This window comes from Ranitomeya imitator, chromosome 3, assembly GCF_032444005.1.
Source record: "Ranitomeya imitator isolate aRanImi1 chromosome 3, aRanImi1.pri, whole genome shotgun sequence".
In the NCBI taxonomy this organism is placed as follows: Eukaryota; Metazoa; Chordata; class Amphibia; order Anura; family Dendrobatidae; genus Ranitomeya; species Ranitomeya imitator.
Genome location: NC_091284.1, coordinates 426527962 through 426537718, shown reverse-complemented (window position 1 = coordinate 426537718; position 9757 = coordinate 426527962). Strand labels below are relative to the sequence as shown.

At 42.3% G+C, this 9757-nt stretch overlaps 1 long non-coding RNA gene across 1 annotated transcript; it reads right to left on the bottom strand.

Moving 5' to 3' along the window:
* Positions 1-4687: 4687 nt before the first annotated feature.
* LOC138670154 (uncharacterized) lies at positions 4688-9285 on the bottom strand. The gene is made up of 2 exons (XR_011319307.1): positions 8056-9285; positions 4688-7283 (listed from the first exon to the last, which is right to left on the bottom strand). It is a non-coding gene; the product is annotated as an uncharacterized lncRNA (long non-coding RNA).
* Positions 9286-9757: the final 472 nt, after the last annotated feature.

Sequence of the window (9757 nt, the reverse complement as noted above, 5' to 3'; positions counted from 1 at the left end):
TAACCTCCTTAATCTCCCGTTGGCTCTCTGGCGTGGCACGTGGCATAGGCAGTATTTCGGAAAATACCACATTGGAGGTCCTTGCTTTCAGCTTGCAGCCTAATTCCCTGAAATCATCTTTAAGGACCTTCCACCTACCTCTAACTTTGTCATTTGTGCCAATGTGCACCATGACCGCTGGGTCCTCACCAGCCCCTCCCAGTAATCTGTCCACCCGATCAGCGATGTGTCGGACTCGAGCGCCAGGTAGGCAGCACACCGTTTGACGATCCCTGTCTTTGTGACAGATTGCCCTATCTGTTCCCCTAATAATTGAATCCCCCACTACCAGCACCTGTCTGGCCTGCACTGCTCTCCTATTTCCCTCCTTACTGGAGCAGTCACTCCTCCGACTTTCAGAGGACATGCCTGGCTGCAGCAGTGCTACCCCTGTACTGGCACCCCCCTCATCTGCCAACTTAGCAAACTTATTGGGGTGTGCCAGATCAGGACAAGCCTCCCTAGCACTCTTCCCTCTACCCGGCCTTCTAACTGTCACCCAGCTTGCTGCTCCACTGTCCTGCAGCTCCATCCTACCATCCCCCACCTCATCTATCCCATTGAGCATCTGCTCAGTGAGCAGAAGACTCCTTTCCATATTGTCAATGGATCTCAGTGTTGCCAGCTGCACATTTAGATTCAGAATCTGGGTTTCCAAATGCACAAGGTGCTCACATCTCGCACAGCAGTATGCTGTGCTAAAATGGCACTCACCATCCTATAAAATCCGATTTTTATTGAAACAGTTTAAAACATCCTCAGCAGGGAATTCACAAGTGGAATGTAAGGACAGTCCTTGCATTCCACATGTGACTCCCCTGCTGAGGATGTTTTAAATTGTTTAAAAAAAATTGGATTTTATAGGACGGTGAGTGCCATCTTTATCTTCTTCCTTGCATCGACCAAAAATTTATTTGGACAACCCAGGTTGGGACAATCCATCACTTGGCCACATACCTCGCTTTGCTCAGTCACCTTCCTAAGCTTGCCACTACCTCTTTTCAGTGTTTGCCCACAAAATGCAGGGTGGTGCTGGTTGGGGTAGTTGGCCCTGGATGCCCAGAAGTCGCTGGCGAGCCAGCAAAGGGTGAGACTTGCACCATCTTGGGTCCTTGCTGCGAATGTACTATGTGCTGATAACTGTTATTGGATCCAATAACTGCTAAAGACAGCAAAGACAGTGGACGTGAACAGCCACTGACCCTTGTGTCTCTCCAGGGGGCACTAATTGAAAAGCATTGACATTTAATATATCATGTATTGTATATCTGCACACCTGAAACATATGATAAAAGTACATAGTCAATAAAGAGTGGCTAAAAAAAAAAAAACACAACACAAAAAAGACCTGGCATGTAGGCAAGCTGTAAAAATATTGACTTAGTGAGCGCTACAAAGAAATCTTTTGATTTCACAAAACTGGCAAATATTGTTTCAGCTTTTATTTATCCAGGAAGTGTTTCTAAATCCTACTGGTGTGCACAACGGGTGCCATGCCCCAGGTATCTCTTTCGAGATGTTGCAACAGATTTAGTCAAAGCTTAATTTATGCCAAAATGGTTCCATTAAATCAGAATAGAGAAGCTACTGGGAACGTGTAAATCAATTCTGCAGATAATCATTGTGAAGATACGAGGAGTCGAGGACCAGTACATGCAAAGGGACGGCGAATGGGAGAGTCACCTCTTCAATGAAGGCAGATTCCACGCACGGAGTCGCACGGCTCTGGGCATGCAAAGGCAGAAAATATGGGGAGAAGTTCTAAAGCATGGTAAAATAAAACTTCACATTTATTCTTGATACATTAAAAAGATATGTTGAGGACACACATGGAAGTCCCAGAAGACTAGCGACCGATGCGTTTCGACTGTGAAGTCTTAATCATGGTCTGTCTCATACCACCATACAGGGACTTAAATATATGTCAAACATCAATCAGTTGTAACATAATAGACCAATTACTATTAAGGGAGGAAACAAAGTAGCAAATCCTTGTAGTATTGTCTGTGACGATATTTTGAAAAAAAAATCCTTAAAAACATGTACAATCCTATAAAAATAAATATAACCAAAAGAAAAACTCATGAAGAGAGGAAACAAATCACAGTATAATATATAAAGAAAATAAAAATGTAAATAAAACAGAAGAGTGGAAAAGTAGGATATGAATATTCAGAAAAAGAATTCGTCATCAGTTGTATTGGAGTATGCGATCTTGCCGTATATTAAGTCCCCTTGGGGTTCTTGTCTGCAACTTGAAAATCCAGTAAGATTCTCAGTTCAAGATTTATCTCCTCAAATCACCACGTCTAAAAGGTTTGAAGACTTTTTCTATCCTTATAACTATGAGTGATCCGGTTCTGCCTCCATGTACATATTTGTAGTGTTTTGATAACGCACAAATGTATTGTGCAGTAGAACTGTTGGCATCTGACAAATGTCTTCTGATGCGTTTCTTCTCTGACACGGGGCTCAGTGGGTGCTCTGGCTCGCTGGACCAGCTGTCTCTAGAAAGACCACATGGACCAGGGCTCATCGCACTGAACACCCGCTCTCATATTTACATCCAGTGACTTACTGCTGACATTTCATCTGATAAAGTCGCTTTCTGTTATTCTCCATTAGGTCAGACCTTCACGCAGACATCTTCCAGCCATGGCTCATTTTACCCCACTGATCACCCTGTCCTGGAAAACAAATTCACATATATTGTATATAAACATTTGCCTCCTGAATACAACTCACCCCTCACTGCCCCCCTTAATATAAATATGTACCACACCATTAATATACAAGCAGCCACGCACCATTCTAAATCTAAATTGATAAACCAGCACTGTGCCCCCCCATTAACTCCAATTTCAGCTGTCCAATAAGTATAAATGTATCACTCACTGTTATTGTATCTCCAAATTATTTCCAAGTACTTGTCCTTTCTCTTATCTTTCCCAAATTCATTACAAGTCCCTTTACAGCATTTTCTCCCACCCCCAATTCTTTATAAGTCCTTGTACAGAATTCTCTTCCACACCAATGCAATATATGTCACTGTATAGTGTCCTCTCTCCCCTGTTAATTGTAAGTTCCTTTTTAGTATCCTCTCCCAGCCCCCAAATAATTAAAAGTCCCTGTATAGCGATCTATCCCACTCCAATTCATTATAAGTCGCTGTGTAATGTTTTCTCCTACCTCCCAATTCATTATAAGTCCCGGTAGAGTGTCCTCTCTGACCCATTCATTATAAGTCCCTGGGTAGCATTCTTTTCCCACTCCAATTCATTCTAGGTCCCTGCATGGCATCCACTTCCACCCCCAAATTCATTCTCAGTGCCTGTATAGTGTCCTCTCTTTCCTGTTAATTACACTACCCTGTATAGCATCCTCTCCCACCACCCAATTCATTATAAGTCCCTGTATAGCATCCTCTCCCACCACCCAATTCATTATAAGTCCCTGTATAGCATCCTCTCCCACCACCCAATTCATTATAAGTCCCTGTATAGCATCCTCTCCCACCACCCAATTCATTATAAGTCCCTGTATAGCATCCTCTCCCACCACCCAATTCATTATAAGTCTCTGTATAGCATCCTCTCCCACCACCCAATTCATTATAAGTCCCTGTATAGCATCCTCTCCCACCACCCAATTCATTATAAGTCCCTGTATAGCATCCTCTCCCACCACCCAATTCATTATAAGTCCCTGTATAGCATCCTCTCCCACCACCCAATTCATTATAAGTCCCTGTATAGCATCCTCTCCCACCACCCAATTCATTATAAGTCCCTGTATAGCATCCTCTCCCACCACCCAATTCATTATAAGTCCCTGTATAGCATCCTCTCCCACCACCCAATTCATTATAAGTCCCTGTATAGCATCCTCTCCCACCACCCAATTCATTATAAGTCCCTGTATAGCATCCTCTCCCACCACCCAATTCATTATAAGTCCCTGTATAGCATCCTCTCCCACCACCCAATTCATTATAAGTCCCTGTATAGCATCCTCTCCCACCACCCAATTCATTATAAGTCCCTGTATAGCATCCTCTCCCACCACCCAATTCATTATAAGTCCCTGTATAGCATCCTCTCCCACCACCCAATTCATTATAAGTCCCTGTATAGCATCCTCTCCCACCACCCAATTCATTATAAGGCCCTATACAGCATTATTTCATACATCTCAATTCATTAGCAATATCAACCAACCCCAATTCATTATAAGTCCCTGAATATTGTCATCTCTCCCCCCATTCATTATAAGTCATTATATAGCACCCTATACCCTCCCCCTATTCACCATCATGCTATCCCTTACAGTGTACTCACTTCTACAGACTATCACCTGTGGCATCAATTCCTTCCTCTTCTGGTCTTGTACTTTATTAATGTATGTAGCATCAGAGTTATAGAGAAAGAGCTGGGTATGAAGCTGAGAACAGTTTCCTGTGGCTCTGCTGTGACATTTTGCTGTGGGCAGCGGCGCTGCAGGAATGGTGCCTGCCTGGTGCACCGCTAATGATGAGAGCAATCTGGCCAAGGGCTACCCAGAGCCTCGGTCAGCTGAGCAGCAGCCCAGATTGTACTCATCATAAGCTGCTTAATTTGCTAAATATGAATCAAATACAAGAAAAAGCTGCTGAATATTTAATATCAGGTGTATTTTATTTATCCTCTCAGTTACAACAGTGCATTACCATAAAAAAAAAACAATCCACGGTGGCAAAATGAGAGTATCACCGCAGGCTGGTGCCTAGGATAATACTGACACATTGCTTGTGTAAAGAACAAGGGGTACAGTTGTGGCCAAAGTATTGACACCCCTGCAATTCTGTCAGATAATACTCAGTTTCTCCCTGAAAATGATTGCAAACACAAATTATTTGGCATTATTATCTTCATTTAATTTGTCTTAAATGAAAAAACACAAAAGAGAATGAAGCAAAAAGCAAAACATTGATCATTTCACACAAAACTCCAAAAATGGGCCAGACAAAAGTATTGGCACCCTCAGCCTAATAATTGGTTGCACAACCTTTAGCCAAAATAACTGCAACCAACCGCTTCTGGTAACCATCAATGAGTTTCTTACAATGCTCTGCTGGAATTTTAGACCATTCTTCTTTGGCAAACTGCTCCAGGTCCCTGATATTTGAAGGGTGCCTTCTCCAAACTGCCATTTTTAGACTTCTCCACAGGTGTTCTATGGGATTCAGGTCTGGACTCATTGCTGGCCACCTTAGAAGTCTCCAGTGCTTTCTCTCAAACCATTTTCTAGTGCTTTTTGAAGTGTGTTTTGGGTCATTGTCCTGCTGGAAGACCCATGACCTCTGAGGGAGACCCAGCTTTCTGACACTGGGCCCTACATTATGCTGCAAAATTTGTTGGTAGTCTTCAGACTTCATAATGCCATGCTCACGGTCAAGCAGTCCAGTGCCAGAGGCAGCAAAGCAACCCCAAAACATCAGGGAACCTCCGCCATGTTTGACTGTAGGGACCGTGTTCTTTTCTTTGAATGCCTCTTTTTATCTCCTGTAAACTCTATGTTGATGACTTTGCCCAAAAAGTTCTACTTTTGTCTCATCTGACCCGAGAACATTCTTCCAAAACGTTTTAGGCTTTTTCAGGTAAGTTTTGGCAAACTCCAGCCTGACTTTTTTATGTCTCGGGGTAAGAAGTGGGGTCTTCCTGGGTCTGCTACCATACAGTCCCTTTTCATTCAGATGCCGATTGATAGCACGGGTTGACACTTGTACCCTCAGACTGCAGGGCAGCTTGAAGTTGTTTGGATGTTGGTCGAGGTTCTTTATCCAACATCCGCACAATCTTGCCTTGAAATCTCTTGTCAATTTTTCTTTTCCATCCACATCTAGGGAGGTTAGCCACAGTGCCATGGGCTTTAAATTTCTTGATGACACTGCGCACGGTAGACACAGGAACATTCAGGTCTTTGGAGATGGACTTGTAGCCTTGAGATTGCTCATGCTTCCTCACAATTTGGTTTCTCAAGTCCTCAGACAGTTCTTTGGTCTTCTTTCTTTTCTCCATGCTCAATGTGGTACACATAAGGACACAGGACAGAGGTTGAGTCAACTTTAATCCATGTCAACTGGCTGCAAGTGTGATTTAGTTATTGCCAACACCTGTTAGGTGCCACAGGTAAGTTACAGGTTCTGTTAATTACACAAATTAGAGAAGCATCACATGATTTTTCTAACAGTGCCAATACTTTTGTCCACCCCCTTTTTTATGTTTGGTGTGGAATTATATCCAATTTGGCTTTAGGGCAATTATTTTTGTGTTTTTTCATTTAAGACAAATTAAATGAAGAAAATACCAAAGAATTTGTGTTTGCAATCATTTTCAGGAAGGAAACTGAGTATTATCTGACAGAATTGCAGGGGTGTCAATATTGTATAACTTAACCCTTTACTTTATGGAAATTGCATATGTTATTTAGCTCCATTGTATCTGCTCTGAAATCTCTGCTGGCAGTGGACAGGTTAATAGATTAGGAAAACATTTCTTACTAAAGCATGGCACTTATGTCAGGGACCAGAGATCATATCGTACAATATGGATGTGTGCATCTCGTGCAAAACAGATCAGGTAACCATTATGGAATGAGTGTCCTCTTTGATGTAATACGTCCATTCACCTACGTGAATTAACTCTTCTAGAAATATCCAACGTCCTTCTATGCCGTAGAATTCTGTCTGGTAGTGTATAAATAGCAAAAATCTCAGTTTCTTGTAAAGTAATGCATACATTATTTTTTCTGTGACCTGCAGAAAATAATGTCAATCATTGCTGTTTTTGAAGCTTCTGCCAAATCTGGAGGTTCAGAAAACTCAGAAATACATAGTGTCAATTTTCACAAGGACCATGGTCGCAGTATTGTAGGACTTCTATGTTAGTGTATCCTGCCAGAGGCCGATGATCGAGGCGATGGGGTTTATTAAGGGCAGCGTTATAATCCCCACTCATGTAATATGTCATACAGTCAGCACCAGGATCCAGGAACTCAACGTGTTGCCTCCACACATTCATAATGCAGTGTGAAGCTCTGCTCTTATCGAGATAGACCTGATCGATAAAGTGAATATGTGCTTCCTCTGTAGCAGTCTTCCTATTCACAGCCTTCCTTTATGTCTCAAAATACTTGTATATCTGAGACACGTACTGCATCACACTCTGCCAGTCTGGACGATCTGTGAACATCAACTCATTGAGCTCCTGCAGAGAAAAGAAAAACTGATAAGAGAGCTAAAGCCAAGCATATGGCCTCCACGAGACCTACTGTAAATCCCAAACTACATAGCATGGCTTAGATCTTTAAGGGGTGCAAAGGTTTAACTTGTATCCAGGCCACGGTCCCCGAGAGGGCTAAAGAACACGAAAGTAAAGGCTCATGTAGACATCCGATTTTCAAGCATGAATGCTATCTGTGGCTTTCACGGATAGCACTCATATCTGTGATAGTCTATGGGGCCTTTAACATGTCGATGATTTTTCTCGGGTTCTCTCGAACCATGGAAAATTGAGGAGATAAGTCTGATTTTAAACTCAGGGTCAGCTCAAAATCAGCAATGCAAGTCTATGGATCCTTGGTATATAACGGACCACACTTGGGTGATTTTCAGACTGTAAAAATGGAGAAGGTGAAGAAACTTTTGTTTTTTATTTCTCCACATACTTAATGGATGACACTGGGACCACGAAGCCTAATCAGAATAATCGGTCTATTTTTCTTGTACATGGAAAACTCAGATGTGTGAATGAGCCCTTATGGAGAGCATGATACAGATTCTCCATGAGAACGAACCTTCTATATATTGACAAAGAAAGGAAAGATTTCATACTGAAATGCTGCTCAGAATCTGGTTCTAAATGACTAAAGTCTGGCTACAGCGTCCTCCGAAGACAGTACATGGGATTACATACATTAGAGATGGTATATGACTGTGGTTGCAGAATTTATATAGACGCTAGGTATATTGGTACCCACCAGACTTGCTTTAATTCCAATGCTTTCAGCCGCTTGAAAAGCTAACATTAAATTTCTCTTCTGCGAAAGAAAAGCAAAAAATAGTTATTAATAAGGTAAAGCATTTTAAACATTATTCTGGAGTTATCCACATCTATCATTTACACCTAATTCTGTTAATGAGGTAGAAAAACTGGAAGAACAATAGGTGCAATAGGGTTTTATCGGCATGACAATAGGGGATCAAAAGTAATGGTACTCACCTGGGGGGGCTGTGTCACAAGAACCACTAAAAGGCTCAAGGCTGCCACAGACCCACGGCAAGATAACAGCTGAAATGTAATGATAGGGTTAATTCCGCGCTGCCGGTAGTCAAAGATGGAAGGGGAGAACGGTATCCAAGAATGCGGTTTATTTGTCCAAGTGTTTGGAAGCTCCAAACTTCTTCATCAGGACAAATCACAGTGTGTCTCTGCCCTATCATTCCACTTCAGTTGTTATTCTGTCAATGGAAATTATTTGGAGAGTGGATTAGATGTATAATAGTGATTCTAAAGGTATTTAGAAGCAAGAAGAGTCTCTACATTTTTTTGGATCTCTATATGGCAACATTGGACTTCCAAACCCCATTACCTTTACTACATATCTGGTTAGTACATAGATGTCAGGTGTCACTCCTTAAAGGGAAGCGGTTACCAGATTTATTCTCCCCAATCTTAGGGCAGGATTATGTAATGATCCAGAGTTGTGTCGCTTACTGGGCTGCATGTTGTACTTTTGATAAAATCAGTTATATCTGCTGCAGATCTACCAATTCATTCAGAGGCGTAGCTAGGGTTTTGGTTCAGGGGGGGGCGAAGCTTCTGAGTGGCCCCTAACCAGGTAACCTTGATAACAACTCGGTGATGCACCCTAATAGTGGAGGAGAACCTCAGCAGATGAATGCGCTGAAGATAATCTCTATATAAAGACCGCCATATGGTCAGTGGTAGATACCAGCCCTACAGAACATATAAGAGATTACAGCACAGTTACAGATAATGACTTACCACTGATGTCCTTTCTGATGGAATCGTTCTTTTTTCCAGTCTTTTCCATCTGGCCCAGACCGACATGACAACTTCTTCCAGCAAAGACTCACCTGTAGAGAATACAACAAAGACACATTTCACTTCTCATATTCCAGCCCCATCACCATCTATTTCCATACTGCACAAACTCATCCTGCTGATACCCCAATACTGAGCCGCTGCTGCCGTATGTGTCCCTATTACTGCACCTGATACCCCAATACTGAGCCGCTGCTGCCGTATTTGTCCCTATTACTGCCCCTGCTGTGTGGTTCTCTGTACCCTCTAAATTCTAAAGCACCACTCTATAATATAGTAATAATATAGAGTGCAAGTGCCCTAGAAAACAGTGCCCATATTTTGCCCCCTAGATAGTAAAATTGCCCTGTGTGCCCCTTTGATAGTCACAGTAACCTGAGTTCCCCTTTAACAATAAGTGCCCACTTTACATTTAATAATGTCCCGAGTCTCCCCGCTGTACAGCTCCTCTATACACAGTATGATGCTCTCTTATGCACAGTATACTGACCCCTTAGTAGCCTTCAAACTGTTTGATGGCTCCAACACTGTAATTCCCACACTGTATGATGCCCCTCTAGATAGCCTCCATATAGTATAATGCACCAGATCGTCCTCAATATAGTATAATGCAC